The sequence below is a fragment of the Mirounga leonina genome, unplaced genomic scaffold (assembly GCF_011800145.1).
Source record: "Mirounga leonina isolate KUSES-001 unplaced genomic scaffold, KU_Mleo_1.0 Mir_125, whole genome shotgun sequence".
Lineage (NCBI taxonomy): Eukaryota > Metazoa > Chordata > Mammalia > Carnivora > Phocidae > Mirounga > Mirounga leonina.
Window position 1 is genome coordinate 10,786,876 of NW_023270305.1, and position 23,608 is coordinate 10,810,483.

The 23,608-nt window shown below is 43.0% G+C and overlaps 1 long non-coding RNA gene across 1 annotated transcript in view; it reads right to left on the reverse strand.

Annotated features, from left to right (window-relative positions):
* Nucleotides 1-23,608, reverse strand: part of LOC118007633 — a 289,725-nt gene that overhangs the window by 134,550 nt on the left and 131,567 nt on the right. Inside the window, exon 3 of the long non-coding RNA XR_004678445.1 lies at nucleotides 23,196-23,308. This is a non-coding gene — a long non-coding RNA (uncharacterized LOC118007633). The remainder of the gene's footprint in view (nucleotides 1-23,195; nucleotides 23,309-23,608) is intronic.

Sequence of the window (23,608 nt, forward strand, 5' to 3'; positions counted from 1 at the left end):
AGGAAGGAAGGAAGGAAGGAAGGAAGGAAGGAAGGAAGGAAGGAAGGGAAGGAAAGAAGGAAGACACACACATACAACCAATCTATGTCTTCAAGGGGTGAAAATAATCCTGCAGTCTTACAGGAAATAAGGATCAGACAAGGAAAGCATAAGTGTGACACAAGAGCAATAGGAAAAGCAAATGTGCAATAATGACAACAATAATAGCAATACTACTAATAAAATACATATATAGCAGGCAGAGGGAATGAGCACTCTTCCAGGTATTGTAGAAATGCCAATCCAATTAATCCCCTCAACAGCCCTGTTGGTAAGTGCACTATATATCTCCACTTTACAGAGAAGAAAACTTAGCTCATAGAAGTTAATTAATTTACACAAGGTCATAGAGCCAGGGCTGGGTCTGATCGAAGTTTATACAGTTTAGTGCCCAATGCCATGCTCTGAACCACTCTGCTATTGGAGATCAGAGTCAGTCAACTGAAGCACGGTTCAGATTGTTCAGGAAGGCTTCTTGTAGGAACTGGGTTATAAGTTGGTCTTAAAAGATGAGCTAGAATTTAGAAGTGTGAAGAGCAAAGGGACAGACATTCTAGATAAGATGAACAGTCTGAGCCAAGCTTGAGAGGTAGGAAAAACTGTGGAGGAGAGACCCAGCACTGTGATTAAGCGTGTAGTCCTTGGAGCCCGAGACTGTAGCTTCAAGTCCTAACAGCACCATTTACTGGCTCTGTGACTTTGGACAAGTTCCCTAACCTCTCTATTTTGTCCTAGGTTTCTTACTGGAAAGTGAACATAAAAAACGGTGTCGCAGAGTAGACTGGTAAATATTTGTAAACCACTTAGAACAGCCCCCGATACATAATAAGCATTACATGAGGCATTTCCAAGTGACTAAATGTCAGTTGCGGGCACTAAGAGACATGCTTGGCTAAAAGGGTAAATGATATTTAACTGCTTGTCAATATGTGTCTTATCACTCACCCCTTCAAGGACCACCTCCTCGACACCCCAGCATAATTTTTGCTTGGGTATAGAATTAAAGGACAGCTCCTGGCCAAACCCTGTTATAAAGGACACTATCACCATTGCCATCAAAATAACCACAAACATTCACCCAGAGCCTGTATGTGAAAAGCACTTTTAGGTGTATGCAATAATTTAGGGGAGAAAAGAGAGGAAGAGGAAGAGGAAGAGGAAGAGGAGGAGGAGGAAGGGGAAGGGGAAGGGGAAGGGGGGGAGGAGGAGGAGGAGGAGGAAGAAGAAAGAAGAAAGAAGAAAGAAGAAGAAGAAAGAACCTGCCATTTAAATGCCTCCAGGTAGAACCAGTTGCACTGAAAGCCCGCAGCTGTATCAGGCCCGTGGCTGGCTGCACTGCGGTGCAGATGTGGCTGATTCCAATGCTCAGAGCAGCCATGGGAGTGAGGAAATGAGTCAAGGAGGTCAGGAGCCCTTACTAGCTCATTAGTGCTATCTGGATTTAAAAGAGAGATTCCCAAATCCCAGGAGGTGGTTCACTGCTTGGAACAAAACCCGATGCATTAACATCCTAGTATTCCAAAACGATCCCCGAAGCCCTGCAGTTACGCTGATGGAATGTGATTTATACCAAACCAAGGGCTGCCAAGGCCTGGACTGGGGAGGCAGCCGAGCAAGGGAATCATTGAGAATGCGATGAATTTCTCAATCTGTGAACCTCCCGATTTAATAGGAGAAGTGCCTCTCGGGAGTCGTGGGGCCCCTGCCCCAGGCCTGGATGGCCTCTGCCACTGTGCCTGTGGACCGCAGATCTTGTCATTTCACCAGACCTGTCTGCATCTCAGCCAGGCTCCCGGCAGCCCAGCAGGTTTTTGGAAAGTGCCACAGCGGCCATCTGCAGAAGCCTACTCTCTGAGCTTGCTGCCTTCAACCCGAGGGTTACCCCAGGAGATAGTTCTAGATCCAGCTCTAAAGCTGCTTCAGCTTCTCTGGAGAGAATATAGGTGGGGGAATGAGATAGGAATATGCCTGTGAAATAAAGAGAGACACAATTCACACTACACAACAACAACAAAAATGCCCATATGCACAATTTGCAAAACTCTCTCCACCTCTGAAATGTTGTGAGTTAGGTTTTCCCTTACAGTCTTCCACGGCACCTGCTGGCTACCACCATAGCCCAGAGAGTGACAAAGGAGAAATGGACCAGGAGCACGCTCTCTGAGTCAGACAGGCCATGGTTTACATTCATAGCCCTATCAAATTAGAAGGTTGTCCACGCATATTCCCAAGCTCCCTATCTGAGGGTGTGTTCAATTAGAGAGCAAATGACTCTGATTTTCAACTTGAGAGTTGGTCAGTGTAGCCGCCTGGACAGGCCAATTGCTGCAGTGAACCACCTCTGCCTCTCAGAGGCTGCGCACAGGGCAAGCTTCTCTCTCGCTCTTGTCACAGTCAAATGTGGGGAGCTCTGTTCCATGTGGTCACTGAGGGATCCAGGCTTCTCGGATATGGCGGATCCCACCATCTCCCAGGACCTCAGCCGTTTACACAGGCAGACAAGGAGGAAAGGGAGCAGTTGGGAGCCAAGTTTGGAAGTGACATACATCGCTCCCATCCATGTTCCTTTGTCACATGGACTGCATCTCCATGAAGGGACTGTAAGAAAATGCAGTCTATTTCTGTGTGCAGGAGGAGAAGGAAGTAATGGGGCTTGCTACCCACTTCTGTTGTCTGCAGAATCAGGGAGGCTTCCTGGAGGAAGCAATACTTGAGCTCTCTGAGGATGCACATTCTTACAGCCTCCCCTGTCTCTGGCTGGAAGTAACCTCAGAGGTTATTTCCAACGCTATCTCCCGGTCCAGCAAAGCACAGAGCTGAGTGCACAGTAATTGCCCAGACAACATGTGGTGTTTGATCTGAAATGGAATCTAGAGGAATGTGGCAGCCAGAGAGGCTGAGGGTGGAAGCTGGGCTCAGGGTCCAGAGCTAGAGCATGGATACCGACTGAGGGGGAGTCCGAGGGACCTTGAGAGGATCCCCACAAATTAACTCCACTATGGTGGGCCGAGGGTGAGCCGGAGAATCTGCCTGATGCTTTGCAGCTATTGCATATGTTCCAAGTATCTCCTAGACCATGGAAATATCTAGACAACTTCTGCTGGACACCATGTGTATTTGACCATCATTTGATTTGGTTTCGCTGAAAAGTATCTGAAATATATAACCTGAAATATATATAAATAGTCATTTATAATTAGCCCACTGTGGCTCCTTTTTATAGGCCATTAAAAGATTTCCAAACTTGCAGTTAAAAAATCCCAATAAATCATTTTCAATGATGAACCTCTGCATCTGTTGTAGTCAGGGTCTTAGGGCTACAAAGGCCACCAGAGGTTGCTTGATCTTTTTCCCATTTTCCTAGAAAGACTCCAGCTTGTTTGTAGGACCCCGGGAAAAGGATGAAACACAGAATACCAGTGCTCAAAGAGCCCATGGCTGTGCCATTCTGCTAAGACTTACAAATAGGGACTGCTTGCCCACACAGAGCTGTCACCCAGAACAGGAGTCTCCTGGTTTCTTGCCTTGCCCTAACTCCCTCTGTGCTTCCCCTGCTTGAGATACCAGCCCCAGTGTTAGACTGCTTGGGCTGCCATGACAAAATGTCACAGACGGGGTAGGGGGAGGGGGTGCTTGAATGACAGAAATGTATTTTCTCACAGTTCTGGAGGCTAAAAGCCCACCATCAAGGGCCAGCAGGCCTGGGGTCTTGTGCTTGTCTCCTCAACTTGCTCACGATGACTTCTTATCCTGTCCTCACATGGCCTCTTCTGTGTGCATGTGGAGGGAGAGAGCTCTAGGTTCCCTTTTCTTATAAGGACACCAGTCCTATCAGATTCGGGCCCCACACCAGTGACCTAAAGGAACCTTAATTCCCTCCTTAAAGGACCTATCTCCAAACCAGTCACGTTGGGAGATGAGGCTTCACCAGGTGAAATTTGGAGGGACACAATTCAGGCCATAACAGCCCCCCACTCCTGAGGACCAGCCTGAACCCCGACTCGGTTGTGCACAGCAGTGTGGAGCTGGTACCACTCGTCTCATGCTCCTCTGCTTCGCGGCCCAGTCAGTGCCTGGGATCCACGGGTCTCCTCCCAGGGATCACCCCTTCAGCTAGTCCTCAGTCCCTTCCTCCATCCTCGAAGATGTAACCCTACACCCCTGGCTTTCTGGAGATAGTCCTTCCTGAGGAAGTGACAAATATTCTGGCCTGGATAACTTTGGGGAGGGCCTTCTTCCTTATCTCCCACCCCAGAGGACCGGATGGCAGCTCCCACCATCAGGCTGCTTCAGGATTTTCAGAAAGTCAGTCCTCCTGGGACCAAACATTGTCTGTGGTCAGCTGGAATGACATGAATGAGATTCTTGAGTCCTAATCTTATTCACCATCTGGTTGAGGTCGTTCATTCATTCAACAGATTTCGGCTGACTTTGGCAGACGCTCCTGCCTGTGTGAGTTGTGTGGTGGTTGTTTCAGCTGTAGTCAGACACAGGAAGACTGGACAGGACCCCCGACCTCCCTGAGGAGCGTGGGGCCACCTCACAAGTCAGGTAGGCATCACAGTGGAATCTCCTTCACCTGAGATCAGTCCTGGGGCTGTGGGGTGGGAGGCAAGGAAGGAAGGAGCCCAGAACAGGACACCAGGGCTCTGGTTCCTGCTGTATGGTCCATTCTGTGTGACTCTGGGTGGATGTCAGCCCCTGTCTGAACTGCAGCCTCCCGAACTACTGTCTGGGAGTGTGAACTAAATGTTATCTTCAGGCTCCCGCACATCCGCATGCCCTGCTGTGCCAATCCTTTCTCCTTTTCTTCCTGGCCTGGGACATGCAGAGGATCTATTACAGAGGGCTTCTTGGACTCCACGCAGATTCCTTGGGAGTGTCCTCATCAGGCTCGCTCCCCTAGATCTCCCTGGATACAACTGTGGCCCACACGCCTTCATGTCAAGGACCTGTCTCATTTTCCAGGTCCAAGAAGATGAATGCTCAGCATGTGCCCCACAGGAATGGAGTATTTCTTCCAGGAAGTTAATAAGATTGTATATTTTAGCCTTGGGGCACTGGAGATGGGAAAGAAAAATTCCCTGAAACAACATGTCTCTTGTTTAATAAAGTTTTATTGTTATTATATATGAGTGTGAGAGAATGAGAAATCCATATCCGTTCTTCGCTGTCACAGCTTTATTGGTTCTGAGCTTAAGAAATCAGTTTGGTGACTAACAGAATTAAGAACTGACTGGTGATTTTCAATACGTGGCTCTTTCAGGAAGCAATCTAATAGAGTAAGAGCTTATTGGAAAGTATAGATGATGTGGAAATGAGTTACACAGAGGGCTGGGCTGTCCTGGCTCACACCTTGGGAAGGACAGGCATACATGACAGGTGACAAGGGCCTCTGTGATTGCTGGCTATACTAGCTCAGGGCAACACCCTGCTTCGGGGAGTAAAATTAAGCTGATGGCTTCGCTTTTCTCTGACTCCTATCTCCCCATCCTTGTTTTGAACCCTCCTTCAACTGAGAGCATCCTGCTACCCTAGGAAACCCTTTTGTTCAGGCAGGCAGGCCCCAGTCTTCTACCATTGTGTGTGTGTGTGTGTGTGTGTACATGCCTGTGTGCTCCTGTGTGTACAGTGAGCCTAGGTGCCTGTCCCCAGGGCTTATGGTCTCAGCCTGGGCTCTCCCTGGAGGATAGTAGACCCTGCTTCTCATTGGACCTTGGTGAGGGATCTAACAGCCATGGCCCATCCTAGGGACTCTACAACTCCCTAAGTCCCAGCTTTACGCCAAGGGTTTTCTCTGGCCTAAGGATAGTGGTTAACACCTCTTTAGAAAACATCAGAAACTCTTTTCGGAGCCTCTACTCTGGGGTCAGCCTCTCTCCCCTTAATTTCCCGAGCCTCCTTCTTACTATGTACAGCAACTTTTCAACCTGTGAACTAGATGAAACCTAAAGTCTTTTAAATTTGGCTTTTCTGAGCACAGCAGCAGATATGATTCTCTTTAGATGTTAAAGTCATACTTTATGGCCAGGTGGCAGAGCTGAGCCAAACTCAGCAGGAGTTCCAGGAGTCCATGAAGGCGGTAGGGCTGGGTTGGTCAGTGACTGAGGCAGCGGTGGTATGATGCAGTGTATTAGTCCGTCAGGGCCACCATAACAAAGTACCCCAGGCTGGTTTTATACAGCAAGAGTTTGTTTTCTCAAAGCCCTGGAGGCCAGAAGTCTGAGATCAAGGTGCTGCCAGGGCTGGCTTCTTCCAAGGCCTCTCTCCTCGGCTGCTAGATGGCCGCCTTTCTCCCTGTGCTTTCACATCACCTTCCCTCTGTCCTTATCTGTGCCCTAATTTCCGCTCCTTACAAGAACTCTAGTCAGAATGGATTAAAGCACATCCTACTGAATTCATTTTAACTTAATTACCTCTTTAAAGACTCTGTCTCCACACAGTCACACTCCCAGGTACCGCGGTTATGACTTCAACACGTGAATTCGGGGGGGGACACAATTCAGCTCATAAAACACGTGGCAAAAGAACAGAAGCTGCGTGAGACAGGCACCAGGGATGGAGAAGTGAAAGGTGTCCTTGATGTCGTCAGCATTGCTCTTGTGCTGGGGGCACATCCCCGGCTCTCAGACGCCCGGGGTCCCCATCATCCCTGGGGCCCCTCCCTCTACACACCTTCTTGCAGCACAGGAGAGGTACGTAAGGTGGGCCTACACAGGCCGCAGGGGAGTAAGCCTCTGATAATGGAATCACAAATGTTAACCACAGAAAATAAATATTGGTTTTCATAAAGGAGATATCCACGTACAGGAAGAGGTCATGTACAGGAAGCAGCTACTCTCCCTGCCTCAACCCAAGTCTGGGACACGAGCTTTGTTTGGTCCCTGCATATCTGAGTCAGCTGCCTATGGCCTTGCTGCCCTTCTATCTACAGCAGGAAAGAATGAGAAACCAGCCTCCAAAAGCATCTAAATGACAAGGGAAGTCAACAGAGAACTGTTCGGGTCTGAGTGGCTATTTTTCCTGCTCAGATATCAGAAACCCAGGTTCTACCTCCCAGGCAAAGAGTAGGTATTGGATTAGTGACATTCTGGGAGGGGGAACTGAGCCTCTGGCAGGGAGATGCAGACTGAAATTACTTTGGGGAAGGAGATGCAGGGATGCATCATGGTTCTGCGGATATTCAAGTGTCTGTCCCATACCTCAGAGCTACTCTGTTGAGTTGAGGCTTTAGGCAAAAGGGAAGGTTGACCCACTAATGGGGCAGGCAGTACTCCTTTCATTTAGAGCTTTTATCCAGCCAGGGAGCCATTTTCAGATCAGGCTGAGTTTCCTGTGGGTCATCCACAAGGAGAGCAACAAAGCAGTGGAGGTGGCCTTACCCATCTATCTTTCTTGTGCCCTCCATTCTCTGTCTTCGGGCTATGTGTCCTGGGGATAACTATTAAAAGCTCCAAGTCTTCTAATTTTTTTGCATTGAGTTTTCATTACACTTTAAACATTGCCATGGATGGATTAATGAACAGAGGCCTGCTGGATATTCAGCCAGAATTCTCAGAACCCCAACGGTCTTGACTCTGGGAGCTTAGGACCACTTGTCACTTAAATGATACATAATTTTGTTTCTCATTAGTTCTGAGTAGTACCCTCAGCTGCTCTGGGGACCCCTTAGCCTTCTGCTTGGCCATGAGCATGTTTGACTCTCTGCTCTTTGTCCTGTGGACTTGATTCAGGTCCAGAGGGCCCCTCAGAGGTGGGAGTTTAGGACTCCAAAGGACATGAGCAGCTAAGAAGGCCATCCCTTTTTACAGGACTATCGTCACAGGAAGAAAAACTAAGGCTTTCCGCATGGATAACCAGAAAAATCCTTTGGCCCTGAAAACATTTCTCTTGTGTTCTCAGTGCCTGGAATTATATTACTGGAACTTGACTCCCTTGGGATTATAAGGCATTTTAGTCTTTTAAAGTCCTTTTTAAAATGCAAAGATATCTAGAAAGGGTGAAAACTTACATTATCAACAAGAATTTGAAGTCTTTGAGGGCAGGAAAGATGACTTAAATGCCTTTTCTTACATATTACTTTTTTTTTGCTGCTCGGGACTCTCAGAAGGTTAAATCATTCCATATAATCAAGGCGTTCAGCTTGCTGAACACTTACCTCTTATAAGTCTAATTTCAATAATAGGAACTATTTTGGATAGAGAGCTCATCTAAAATGTTTCAGGCTACCCGACCTTCTTAAATACAGCCTACCAAATGCAGAAAACACTTTCTTGATAATTCAAGGTCATCATTATGAACCCCCATTGATGCCCGCTGTGCTGATTCTCTCAGGCTTCACTGCAGTGGCCGAGCTGACATGATGGTGGTCCTCGCCTTTCCTTTTAGGCCTCCTGTCTTCTCCCTCTTGGATAAGCCACTTTCCCTCTCTTCCTGCTCATGCCGAAGTGTTGCCTTAGGCATTTGTTCTTTTTTCTAACCTATCCTTTTAATCACCTGTGGGGAGGAAATAAGATACCCAAGCTTTTGGGGGATCTGTGTGTAAAGGAAGAGTAGACAGGCTTTGAATACAAATTTTTCCCATAGACTAGGGCAAGAATTTTATTACAGGATTTGCTAATTCTTGCAACACAGGTACCTTGGCTTTTTCTCTGATTCTCAGCTATTATCTGGATAAGTGAAGCGACCAGATACCCTGCTGCATGATAGGTGAGGTAAATTTCTTTAGAAAGTTAGATGCCTGCCTTTGAGCATAAGGGAATGGGCACTCGTTGGAGAGCCCACTGCTCAAACTTGTCTCTGTCTCACCAGCAAGCTCTTCCATCTGCAACAAGTTTCCTCAAAGTAAATTATTGCCCAAACTGGAATACTTTTGAGAACAAAAGAATGCACTATCGATATTTACTTAAAGACAACAGGATTGTCCTAGGCAGATCAAGACCTAGGGTCTCCCTATTTTTTTTTAAGATTTTATTCATTTATCTGAGAGAAAGAGAGAGAGAGAGCACAAGCAGGGGGAGGGGCAGAGGGAGAGAGACAAGCAGACTCCCTGCTGAGTCGGGAGCCCAATGCGATGCGGGGCCTGATCCCAGTACCCTGACCTGAACCGAAGTCACACGCTTAACCAACTGAGCCACCCAGGTGCCCCCTTAGGTCTCCCTATCTCTAAGAAAAACTTTAGCAACATCAGCTAGTACAGAGAACTAAAAATGTAGTGGATTACTGCAGGTCTGGATGTTCATCATGGCCACAATCACAGACTTTCCTTGGACAATTTCCCCATTTGGATTTAAATTTATAGTCATGGACTCTGGCCAGTGGGCACAGAATGCCTGACATTGTAACAAAGCTAAAACAAAGATTCAATTATTCCTTTTGGACATAATATGCTCACCCTCCTGCATCCAAATACCACTAAGTTTCTTGGGTTGGCAAATAAAATGTGTTTCTGGATTATTTTTCTTCAAGTATCTTTTATAATGAGTTTATGGACCAGTGGTTTGTTTGAGCTGAAATATTATAATAATTAGATCAGATGGTGTGTATAAAGTTCTTAGTCTAATATCTGGAATATAAGTATTCAATTAATATTAACTAAAGCAAACACACGTGCACTTGCTAGTATACACACACACACACTCTCACACTCACACACTTCTGCTTTTAAACTAAAGTACAATCTGGGAATGTGTGTCAATATTTAAAACATCCTTTGGCCTAGATATCCAGCTTCTAAGAATTTGTCCTAAGGAGAAACATGTTTATCACAATGTTGTTTATAATACTGAAAAACTGGAATAACCCAAATCTATCAATAAAGCATTAGTTAAAAGAATAACAAGGCATCTATACAATAGAATATGATATATGGCTCTTAAAAATAATGAAGAAGAATTTTATTTATTGATGTAAAAAAGTCAATGATATGTTATCAAATGAAAATGCAGCTTACAAAGCAGTATTCATGGTGTGATTTTTTTTGTCAAAAAAATGAACAGGAAGAAAAAACATCAAAAAAATCTCCTAAAAATATATAGCAAAATTATATGTCTTTTTAAATCTTTTTTAGCTATTACCTCTGAACTCTGGGATAACTGGTAATATCAATTTTATTCTCTTGGATGTTCTGAATTTTGTTTCATACAGACACATACACACACATATATATACACATACATATACGCATATATGAAACAAAATTCAGAACTTCCAAAGAAGAAGAAAATTAAGATGACCAGTTATCCCATAATTATATATATTATACATAGCCATATATACATATATGTGTGTGTATATAACTTTTATAATCAGAATAAAGTAATACAACTATTTAAAAACAATCCTCAGCTCAGATCCCAGCCCCTCTGGGAGGTGCTCCTGGGCTCTCCAGTGTTCAGTGTCTGTGTTCTCATAATTCCCTGTATATATTATTTTTCTTGCATTTCTCTCTCTGCATTATAGTTTTCTTATTATACATCAGCCTCATCAACAAGACCATGTAAATCTGTGGGCAAGCCATTCACCTGACTCATCTTTGATTTTCCCTTATATGCCACCTAGCTTATAGTCTATGCTCAGGGATTGTTTGTTCAATGAATCAATGCAAAAGTGAATGGGTATCATGGCTTCTAGAACTAACCCAGTCTTCAGAGTCTCATGAAAGGAAAAGTAGAAGTAATGCTCCACTTGCCTTCATCATCTAGATGCATCACGTGAGACCCACAGTCTGGGATCCCCTGAAGAGGTTCCCCCAGGGACACAGCAAGTGCTCAATATTTGTTTGTTGAAAGAAAGTATAAAAGATTGAACAGATGACAATGAACAGAAGTGATTATAACAACACCAGCGCCATCCTATGCAGAGGATCTAGTGACAATGGGCGCCAGGACCTGAAAATCACCCTGAAATTGGAAGACAGAGATGTGATGGAACCTTAGAGATCATAATCCATCTTCCTCATTTCACAGGTGAGGAGACATGGCCCAAAGAGAAGAGATGATTGCCTTGAAGATACAGGGTAGGTTAGCGGTAGCATCTGGGCTAGAACCCGGAGCCCTCACCACCTGCCTGGGGCTGCTTCCCTGAAAAGCTGCCTCTTCGCTCAACCACAGCCTCAGGTTTCTGTGTTTTCAGCGTGCTCTGCTTTTCTAGCCAAACAGACAGAGGGCAAACTCAGGATGTTCTCTACTCATCTTGGTTTGTGGTTTTTTCCCTTCTTCCGTCCGCTCTATATGCTGTTTGAACCAGACCCCTTCCCGGAGCAACTATTCCTCTGTCCATAATCCGCTCACATCTGGAGACCTGGCTGCGCTGGGGGCTGAATCTCACCCACCAGGGTTTTGTTCTATTGAACAAAAGCAAATCCTGAATCAGGCAACAAATATTTCCCAATTCTTGAATAATTGAAAGCCTGGGCACCAAGCCGCAGCAGGCTAGGCACTGATTAGAAATGGAGAACGGGGAGCCCGCAGTCAGCATCACCCCTGTTTGGGGGCACCCCACAGGGCATCTGCCTCCCTCGGGTCTGCCGCCAGGGCCCAGGCATATGTGAGACAGCAAAAAGAATTCTGGAAGCATCAGCTTCTTCACAGCCCCTCTGCTTCTGCCACCAAATTAACCTATGTGGTAAAAGCAGTGGAAACCCCAGATTCCTTAATGGCGCGCATCCCCAACTGAAAGTATGACTCCAACAACTATCTTCGCGTTCTGTCCAGATGGGCTGTTGGTGAGAATAAGCCCATTTCTCAGCTGCCACTGAGTCCTGAGAAAATGCAGGCCTCCTTTTCATAGCGATCATCTCCTTTTCCAGTCAGATGAGGAAGGCAGAAGGCGGGTCACAGTGACAGCACTCCGCAGCCTCCGTGTCTTAGAGACTCCACGAGACACACAGCACAGAAAGCTCCTTTATCCGAGGGAGAGCTGGGAGCAGAACGGGGATGGGCCCCAGGACTTCTGGCCGCCAGCCCGGGGGCTGTGCCACCCTTGGAGCCAGACACCTCTAGTCTCACCCGCCTCCTGCCCATGCTCAATGCTGCGGCCACAAGCCGTGTCTGCAAACTTCATATACGATCAGATCATTCCCCTCTTCAAATTTCCACTTTGTCAAATGTTTCCTATCACCTTTGGGACAGAGACCAAAGTTCCAAAGAGAGCTTTCCAGGGCCTCTGCACCCCCGTCTGTTTCCCTCCATGTCCTCATCAAGCACTGTGCTCCCTGCGCTGGTCACAACCCCCGCCATAGCCACGTTGACTTTCCTTGCGTCCTCAGAAGTGCCATGGTCTGTGGCTCTGGTCCTTCACACATGTGTCCACCAGGCCTGGAACATTCTCTCCTAGTGAGCTCCTCCTCGTCATCTAAGGCTTTGATCCCTAAGGATCACTAATCCCTAAGGAAGAGAGTTCTCCATGGTATCCATCCCTATAGTGCCCTCCACTTACCCTCCATCTCCCTCATGATCACTGTTCTAGTGGCCATTTTTCCCATCAGACAGTGAGCTCCATGCTACTGCAGGATCACGACTGCCCAGGATCGACTGTGATGTCTGGCGCCGAGGAGGGGCCTAGAAAAAATCTGTTGAATGAACAAATAAATGGCTGAATAAAAAGCCAAAACAGAAATAGAATCCACATCAGGCCATGAAAAAGTCCTTACTGACTATCTTTCATTCATGTTTTGTTATTTTTTTAAAGAATATTCATTTAATATCTGCTATGTGTCAGGAATTGCTCTAGGCACAAAGAAAAAAATATATAACAGTGAAAAAGACAGGCAAAATCCCTGCGCTCATGGGATGGCTTTTGTTCTAGTTAAAGGAGACAGTTAATGAAGAAAATAAACAAAACGTGTAGTTTGTAGTATGGTGCTTGGCATCAGTGTAGGGGCAGGATGGGGAGGAAGCAGGAGATGCTCACATGTAGGTGCTGACTACAGGTCGCTAAAACTAAATCTCATGCTACCTATGACGTACCTGCTGCCTGTATTCCTCCAAATTCCTTTTCTTTTTTTATCAAATTCCCCTAGTGGTGTGCATTTAATTAGCTTTCTATTTTAATGCTATTTTAGCTCATTCTGAGATGATATAGAGGTCAGGCATCATTTTGTTCCCATCAAATGATCTCCTTTGGATAAATTCCTAAATGGAGAACTATTTAATCAAAATGTACATTTTTAAGATCTCATGATGTACTTCCATTTTAAATAATTTTAGTAACTTACAAGGCCATTTTAGCAAAAATAAGTGTACCGCCTTCATCGTATCATCAACAAGACTGAGAACTATGATTTTTTGTTTGTTTACTATTGTTATTTTAGTAGATATTAAAATGGTATTTCAAAGTTACACTCCTTCTTTGATTCTCCTGTTTTTATTTTTTTTAAATCTGATTACCTGAATACAAAGCAGTGCTTCTTTACCTTGTGGAAAAGTATGACTGACTGTGTTTATTAAACTTGAGGTCTCTGTACTTTTGATAAGAGAGCAGAAAATCAAAGACCACGTCCGGGAAAGAGATTCCACAAAATGATCAGGCTGTTGCATTAGGACAATGGGATCATGAAAACTACCAGAATTGAAATATGAAAAAGACTGATAGGGTAAGTGCAAACCTGCCATGTCGGCATCTTGCCAAATACTTAAGTATCAAATACTTGGGGCAAATAAGCAATAATCACATACAGGACTAAGGACTGAAGTTCCCAAGGGCTCACAGACCATCAGTACATTTTGACCAATTGAAGAATGGCCCTCAACAGTAATGCTTTTTGTCTTTTGTTTGCCTTTGTTGAGTCAAGATTTGGGGGTTTATATCCTAGAGGCTTGATTATTCAGATTATTTCTGTGTGGCTGAATAAATCAGTAACTTTTTTAGTTACGCTTTCATTTTAAAAATTATACTTACAGAGCTATTTACATCACTCATGACTCTATTTCATTCTTATGATTATCATTAATATATAGTTTTTAAACTTGAACATGGACTCTATCCCAATCAGATGGCTTCTAATTTTTACTTTCAAAGTAATTGGAAATGTCCATTGCTAATTTAAATTTACTGTCAAATATGAGGCATTCTATACAATTTATGTTTTTCTTATTGTCTGGCATATTTTTTTTTATTTTACTATCAACCAGATATGGTGTCTTTTGGTTTCAACTAGATTTCATGTATTTATATTCTTTTCTTTAAAAAAGTGTGAAATAATTTACATTTAATAATATTGACCATTTTTGATGTGCAGTTCTAGGAGTTTGACATATCAGGTCACAAATAATGTAAGAGCTACCAGAATCAAGATGTAGAAACATTCCATGACCTTCAAAAACGTCCTTATACCCATTGACAATTAACCTCTCCCTCTATTTTCCACCCCAGCAACCAATGATCTGTTTTGCCTTTTCCAGAATAGCAAGTAAATGGAATCATATAGCACACAGTCTTCTGAGTCTGGCCTCTTTCATTTATCAGAATGCATTTGAGATTCATCCAAGGTGTTGCATATATCAGTCCTTATTCCTTTTTATTGCCAAAACAGTATTCCTTTACATGGACATGCCACAGTTTGCTGATCCATTTATTACTTAAACTACATATGAGTTGTTTCCAGTGTAGGCAAATTGTGAATAAAGCTGCTATAAACATTCAGGTACAGGTTTCTATGTGACCGTAAGCTTTCACTTCTCTTGGGTAAGTATCTAGGAGTGGCAATTATGGGTTGTACAATGACTTATATGGCTATACATTTTACATTCCGACCAGCGGGGCAGAGCAAGATGGCGGAGGAGTAGGAGACCTGGATTTCATCTCCTCTCAGGAATTCAGATGGATAGGGATCAAACCATTCTGAACACCTACAAACTCAACAGGAGATCGAAGAAAAGAAGAGCAACAACTCTCTCATCAGAAAAGCGACCACCTTCTGGAAGGTAGGACGTGCGGAGAAGTGAATCCGAGGTGATATTCGGGAGGAGAGATGGCGGGGGAGGGACCTCCGTCAGACGCTTCTAGCAAGTGATAGAGCCGCGGAGCACAAAATTGGAACTTTTAAAAGTCTGCTCCGCTGAGGGACGTCACTCCAGTGGCTAAGCAGGGGGTGGAACCCTCGTGGGACACTGTGGTCTCAGGACCCTCAGGGTCACAGAAAGACTGGGGGTGCCTGAGTGCGGCAGAGCTCCCAGGTAACGGAGCAGGGAAGCCGGCTGCAGAGGCGGAGCCCAGGCGCAGGCACTCAGCTCAGGGTTGTCATAAACCATGATGCGCGGCACAGTTGGGCCACTGCTCCTCCAGCAGGGACCCAACAAGCGGCAGATCCGGGAAGACTCACCTTCCTCCACCGGGAGGAGTGGTGTGGGAGCACACTGCAGGGTTCTGCTGGGTTTGGAGACTCCACACGGGGTCGGGTGCCAGAGATAGAAATGCGAGGTCACAGGCCGGGTGAGCACGGAGTGCGGCTGGAGACCGGGGAGACGGGAGTGACTGACGGCTTTTCTCTGGGGGCTCACTGAGGAGCGGGGCCCCGAGTTCTCGGCTCCTCCGGGGCGGAGATTGGGAGGCCGCCATTTTCACTCTCCGCCTCCAAAGCTGTATGGAAAGCTCGCAGGGAACAAAAGCTCCCAAGAGCAACCCAAGCAGATTACTTAGCCCGGACCGGGCAAGGGTGGGGCAATTCCACCTCTGGCAAAGACACTTGGGAACCATGGCAACAGGCCCCTCCCCCAGAAGATCAGCGAGAACAGCCAGCCAAGACCAAGTTTACCGATCAATGGGAACGGCAGAACTCCAGCGCTACGGGAATACTACACATAGAATTCATGGCTTTTTTACCATGATTCTTTAGTCTTTCAAAGTTAAATTTTTTTTTAACTGTCTTTTTTTCTTTTTTTTTTTTTGAATTTTTCTTTTTCCCATTTTCAACCAACATCTTATCAATCCCTTATTTAAAAAACATTTTTATTTTTCATTTTTAGAGTCATATTCTATCCCTTCATAGCAGTTACCCGTATTTTTGGCATATATATATAAGCTGTTCTCTCTTTAAAATTTTGAGATAGTTTCTTCTAACATATCAAAATATACCCTAAATCCCTAGTATATGGTATTTTTCTACTCCCCTGCCTAATCACATTCTCTCCCTTTTATGTTTTCTTTTTTTTTTTAAATCCTCTTCTTTCTTTTTCCAAACAACTTCTTATCAATTCCTTTTATAAAATTTTTTATAATTTCCATCTTTACAGTCATATTCCATCCTTTCATCATATCAACCCTTATTTTTGTACATATACAAGTTTTTCTTTCTTTAAAATTTTGGGAGGCACTTTCTTCTAACAGACCAAAATACACCCAAAATCTAGTGTGTGGCACTGATCTATATACCAGCCGGATCATATGTGATCACATTCTGGTTGTTTTGTTGTTGTTGTTTTGTTTTGTTCTGTTTTTATCTTTATCTTTTTCTTTTTCTTTTTTTTCTTTTTCTTTTTTCTCTCTTTCCCATTCTTTTCCCACTGCTTCAGGTCCTTTCTGATTTGTTTAGAGTATATTTTCTGGGGATGTTGTTACTCTGCTAGCACTTTGTTCTCTCATTAATCTATTCTCGTCTGCACAAAATGACAAGACGGAAAAAATCACCTCAACAAAAAGGACAAGAGGTAGTACCGACTGCCAGGGACCTACTCAATACGGACATTAGTACGATGTCAGATCTAGAGTTCAGAATCATCACTTTAAAGATATTAGCTGGGCTTGAGAAAAGCATGGAAGTTATTAGAGAAACCCTTTCTGGAGAAGTAAAAGAATTAAAATCTAACAAAGTTAGACCCAAAGACACCCCCAGATTGAAAGTGAGGGGGTGGAAAACCATTTACCATGCTAATGGACACCAAAGAAAGCTGGGGTGGCAATCCTTATATCAGACAAATTAAATTTTAAACCAAAGACTGTAATAAGAGATGAGGAAGGACACTATATCCTACTTAAAGGGTCTATCCAACAAGAAGATCTAACAATTGTAAATATCTATGCCCCTAACATGGGAGCAGCCAATTATGTAAGCCAACGAATAACAAAAGCAAAGAAACACATCGACAACAATACAATAATAGTGGGGGACTTTAACACCCCCCTCACTGAAATGGACAGATCGTCTAAGCAAAAGATCAACAAGGAACTAAAGACTTTAAATGACACACTGGACCAAATGCACTTCACAGACATACTCAGAACATTCCATCCCAAAGCAACGGAATACACATTCTTCTCTAGTGCCCATGGAACATTCTCCAGAGTAGATCATATCCTAGGTCACAAATCAGGTCTCAACCGGTACCAAAAGATTGGGATCATTCCCTGCCTATTTTCAGACCACAATGCTTTGAAACTAGAACTCAATCACAAGAGGAAAGTTGGAAAGAACTCAAATACATGGAGGCTAAAGAGCATCCTACTGAAGAATGAATGGGTCAACCAGGAAATTAAAGAAAAATTAAAAAAATTCATGGAAACCAATGAAAATGAAAACACAACTATTCAAAATCTTTGGGATGCAGCAAAGGCAGTCCTAAGAGGAAAGTATATAACAATACAAGCCTTTCTCAAGAAACAAGAAAGGTCTCAAGTACACAACCTAATCCTACACCTAAAGGAGCTGGAGAAAGAACAGCAAATAAAGCCTAAACCCAGCAGGAGAAGAGAAATAATAAAGATCAGAGCAGAAATCAATGAAATAGAAACTAAAAGAACAGTAGAACAGATCAACGAAACTAGGAGCTAGTTCTTTGAAAGAATTAACAAGATTGATAAACCCCTGGCCAGACTTATCAAAAAGAAAAGAGAAAGGACCCAAATCAATAAAATCATGAATGAAAGAGGAGAGATCAAAACCAACACCAAAGAAATACAAACAATTATAAGAACATATTGTGAGCAACTCTATGCCAGCAAATTAGATAACCTGGAAGAAATGGATGCATTCCTAGAGATGTATCAACTACCAAACTGAACCAGGAAGAAATAGAAAACCTGAACAGACCTATAACCACCAAGGAAATTGAAGCATTCATCAAAAATCTCCCAAAAAACAAAAGCCCAGGGCCAGATGGCTTCCCAGGGGAATTCTACCAAACATTTCAAGAAGAATTAATACCTATTCTTCTGAAACTGTCCCAAAAAATAGAAATGGAAGGAAAACTTCCAAACTCATTTTATGAGGCCAGCATTACCTTGATCCCAAAACCAGACAAAGACCCCATCAAAAAAGAGAATTACAGACCAATATCCCTGATGAACATGGATGCAAAAATTCTCACCAAAATACTAGCCAATAGGATCCAACAGTACATTAAAAGGATTATTCACCACGACCAAGTGGGGTTTATCCCTGGGCTGCAAGGTTGGTTCAACATCTGCAAATCAATCAATGTGATACAATACATTAACAAAAGAAAGAACAAGAATCATATGATCCTCTCAATAGATGCAGAAAAAGCATTTGACAAAGTACAGCACCCTTTCCTGATCAAAACTCCTCAGAGTATAGGCATAGGGGTACATACCTCAATATCATAAAAGCCATCTATGAAAAACCTACAGCGAATATCATTCTCAATGGGGAAAAACTGAGAGCTTTCCCCCCAAGGTCAGGAACGTGGCAGGGATGTCCACTGTCACCACTGCTATTCAAAATAGTACCAGAAGTCCTAGCCACAGTAATATCACAACAAAAAGAAATAAAAGGCATCCAAATTGGCTAAGAAGAAGTCAAACTCTCACTCTTTGCAGATGATATGATACTTTATGTGGAAAACCCCAAAGACTCCACCCCAAAACTGCTAGAACTCATACAGGAATTCAGTCAAGTGGCAGGATATAAAATCAATGCACAGAAGTCAGTGGCATTCCTATACACCAACAACAAGACAGAAGAAAGAGAAATTAAGGAGTCGATCCCATTTACAGTTGCACCCAAAACCATAAGATACCTAGGAATAAATCTAACCAAAGAGGCAAAGGATCTCTACTCAGAAAACTATAGAATACTCATGAAATCAATTGAGGAAGACACAAAGAAATGGAAAAACGTTCCATGCTCATGGATTGGAAGAACAAATATTGTGAAGATGTCAATACTACCTAGAGCAATCTACACATTCAATGCAATCCCCATCAAAATACCATCCCCTTTTTTCAAAGAAATGGAACAAATAATCCGAAAATTTGTATGGAACCAGAAAAGACCCCAAATAGCCAGAGGAATGTTGAAAAAGAAAAGCAAAGCTGGCGACATCACAATTCCGGACTTCCAGCTCTATTACAAAGCTGTCATCATCAAGACAGTATGGTACTGGCACAAAAACAGACACATAGATCAATGGAACAGAATAGAGAGCCCAGAAATGGACCCTCAACTCTATGGTCAACTAATCTTTGACAAAGCAGGAAAGAATGTCCGATGGAAAAAAGACAGTCTCTTCAACAAATGGTGTTGGGAAAATTGGACAGCCACATGCAGAAGAATGAAACTGGACCATTTCCTTACACCACACACAAAAATAGACTCAAATGGTTGAAAGACCTCAATGTGAGACAGGAGTCCATCAAAATCCTAAAGGAGAACACAGGCAGCAACCTCTTTGACCTCAGCCAAAGCAACTTCTTCCTAGAAACATCGCCAAAGGCAAGGGAAGCAAGGGCAAAAATGAACTATTGGGACTTCATCAGGATAAAAAGCTTTTGCAAAGCAAAGGAAACAGTCAACAAAACCAAAAGACAACTGAAAGAATGGGAGAAGATATTTGCAAATGACATATCAGATAAAGGGCTAGTATCCAAAATCTATAAAGAACTCATCAAACTCAACACCCAAAGAACAAAGAATCCAATCAAGAAATGGGCAGAAGACATGAACAGACATTTTTCCAAAGAAGACATCCAAATGGCCAACAAACACATGAAAAAGTGCTCAATATCGCTCAGCATCAGGGAAATCCAAATCAAAACCTCAATGAGATACCACCTCACACCAGTCAGAATGGCTAAAATTAACAAGTCAGGAAACGACAGATGTTGGCGGGGATGCGGAGAAAGGGGAACCCTCCTACACTGTTGGTGGGAATGCAAGCTGGTGCAGCCACTCTGGAAAACTGTATGGAGGTTCCTCAAAACGTTGAAAATAGAGCTACCATATGATCCAGCAATTGCACTACTGGGGATTTACCCCAAAGATACAAATGTAGGGATCCGAAGGGGTACGTGCACCCCGATGTTTAGAGCAGCAATGTCCACAATAGCCAAACTGTGGAAAGAGCCAAGATGTCCATCGACAGATGACTGGATAAAGAAGAAGTGGTATATATATACAATGGAATATTATGCAGCCATCAAAAGGAATCAAATCTTGCCATTTGCAACAATGTGGATGGAACCGGAGGGTATTATGTTGAGCGAAATAAGTCAAACAGAGAAAGACATGTATCATATGACCTCACTGATATGAGGAATTCTTAATCTCAGGAAACAAACTGAGGGTTGCTGGAGTGGGGGGTGGGGTGGGAGGGATGGGGTGACTGGGTGATAGACACTGGGGAGGGTATGTGCTCTGGTAAGCGCTATGAATTGTGCAAGACTGTTGAATCACAGATCTGTACCTCTGAAACAAATAATGCAATATATGTTAAGAAAAAAAAAAAGAAGAAGAAGAAGAAGAAGAAGAAGAAGAAGAAGAAGAAGGTAGCAGGAGGGAACGAATGAAGGGGGGCAATCGGAGGGGTAGACGAACCATGAGAGACAATGGACTCTGAAAAACAAACTGAGGGTTCTAGAGGGGAGAGGGGTGGGAGGATGGGTTAGCCTGGTGATGGGTATTGAGGAGGGCACATTCTGCATGGAGCACTGGGTGTTATGCACAAACAATGAATCATGGAACACTACATCTAAAACTAATGATGTAATGTATGGGGATTAACATAAGAATAAAAAAATTAAAAAAAAAAAAAAGAAAAGATGAATACCCAACTTTTACATCAACATGGATGGGACTGGAGGAGATTATGCTAAGTGAAATAAGTCAAGCAGAGAAAGTCAATTATCATATGGTTTCACTTATTTGTGGAACATAAGGAATAACATGGAGGACATTAGGAGAAGGAAGGGAATAATGGGCGGGGGAAATTGGAGGGAGAGATGAACCATGAGAGACTATGGACCTGAGAAACAAACAGGGTTTTAGAGGGGAGCGGGGAGCGGGGATTGGTTAGCTCTGTGATGGGTATTAAGGAGGGCACGTACTGCATGGAGCACTGGGTGTTATACGAAAACAATGGATCGTGGATCACTACATCAAAAACTAATGATGAATTGTATGGTGACTAACATAAGATAATAAAATTTAAAAATAATGTTTTATAAAAAAAAAAAATACATTCCCACCAGCAATATATGAGAGTTCCACTGCTTCATATGCTTATTCATTTTTGCATTGTCTTGATATTTTTATTTTAGCGTTTGTATTAGGTGCGTAGCAGTATCTCATCGTGATATTAATTTGCATTTTTCTGATGACTAATGAAGATGAGCAACATTCCACAGGCTTACTAGCCATCCACCACTTTTTGGCTAAGTGTGTATCCAAATGTCCAAATATTTTTAATGTTTAATTGTGTTAGATATTTTCTCATTATTGAATTTGCAAAGTAATTTATATATTCTGGATACAAGACTTTTGTATTTTGCCAATATTTTCTCTCAGTCCATGGCATGTCTTTTCATTTTCTTAACAGTATCTTTTGCAAAGCACAAGTTTCTAATTGTGAAGAAGTTCAATTTATATTCCTTTTTAACAGAGTGTGTGTGTGTGTGTGTGTGTGTTTCCTCTTTTTACTCCTTGTGCCCCCGTAAGTGACCACTGTACAGCAGGTATATTTTGGCCTATTTTTACTAAGCACATCCAGTTGCCACTGCATCTCCTTAGCATGAAAGGAACACGTATGAGGACACGGAATGAATACTGAACTGAGTCAAGACATCTAGATTCCTGTTGTCATTACTTTGCTATTGACCTTGAGCTTACTATTTAAATCCTTTACTCTCCATTTCTTCATCTACACATTAAAATAAAACCCACCTTACTCATTTCAGAAATGGTGAGGATGAAGTGAGAGAAAAGATGTGAAAGCACTTGCGACGTTGCTGGAAGGATTGTGCATGCACAGGACATCCTTGAGGGAACATTATTTTTCCCGTAAGAATTTCCCAACAACTTTGACAGGCACGCTTGGACCCCACATTACAAAGGTACTTCTATAACTACAAATATAAAGCTCGAATGTATTTCATGGACCCGTGCCTCTCTTTCACTCTAGAATATCCTTTGGCAACTCTGAATTTTCTTTTTCATGCTTTATATCAAATTTCATTTTTTTTTGATTCCATGTATTTAACACTGGATAATCTTCAGATTTCATTTCTGAAACTTATAGTTTTTAATTTTTCAGAAAGAAATGCTCCAATCAGCATTAGAATTAAGATTCTTTCCTTTGGACATTTGGCAGAAACATCTTCTTTCATGAAATAGTGGTGTTATTCAACAATGGAGCATGATTTTTTTTTCTTCTCTTTCTCAAGGGAGGGAATCGAAGTATAGCAGAAGATTTAACATTCTCTAGGATATGTATGGTCCTCCTAGTAAAACTAGATAAAGAAAAGGATATTTCTGTGGATAGGAATATTTGTGGTTAGGAATTACAGCTGTAAGTATCTAAAAATTGAAACCATCTAGGAAAGGAATAAATTTTTAAAAAGATTTGGTCTGTATAACCACTGAGAGTTGATAATTTGTCACATTCGTGAAGTTTTTAATATGTTTGTTTAACATTTTGAGTTTTTTTTTAAAAAAATGAAAAAGGCTTCCTTATAAGTTATGGAACTAATTTTGGTAAAATTGCTATTAGCCTATTTTGGGAAATAGGTTAATCTTACACTGCACTCTTACAATAGCCAAATAGCTCAAATCCAGGATAATTGTTTTTAAATGAAGGTCAAATCATGTCACTGTTCTGGTCAATGGCTTTGCCATCTCAGAGTGGCAGCCAAAGCCCCCCCGCCCACCTCACCGATGCCACCTCCTGCCACTCTCCCTTCCTCCTGCCCCACTCCAGTTGACTCACCTTCTATTCCTTGTTCATTTTAGCCCCTGTGTGCTCACTAGTATCTTTCGTCTGCAGATCTCTTTCCTCCATTATCACGTAGTTCATTCCTGGTCCAGGACCAGCTGCATAGTCTGTTGGGCCCGGTATAAAATGAAAATACATTTTGTTAAAAAAAATCATTAAGAATCTCAAGATGGTGACAGTAGAGCAGTAAACCAAGTGTGATGCCCTATAGCACTGCATAGGTCGTATACCCATGAAGCCTGCCCTTCCCGGCTCCCGATTTCCTTCATATCTGTGTTCCAAAGTCACTTTGTATTAGAGAACTTGTCCCTCTGTCCATTAGTCCAAAAAGTTACTCCTAGCACCCTTGGCCCCCTTCCTTCCTTCCTTCCTTCCTTCCTTCCTTCCTTCCTTCCTTCCTTCCTTCC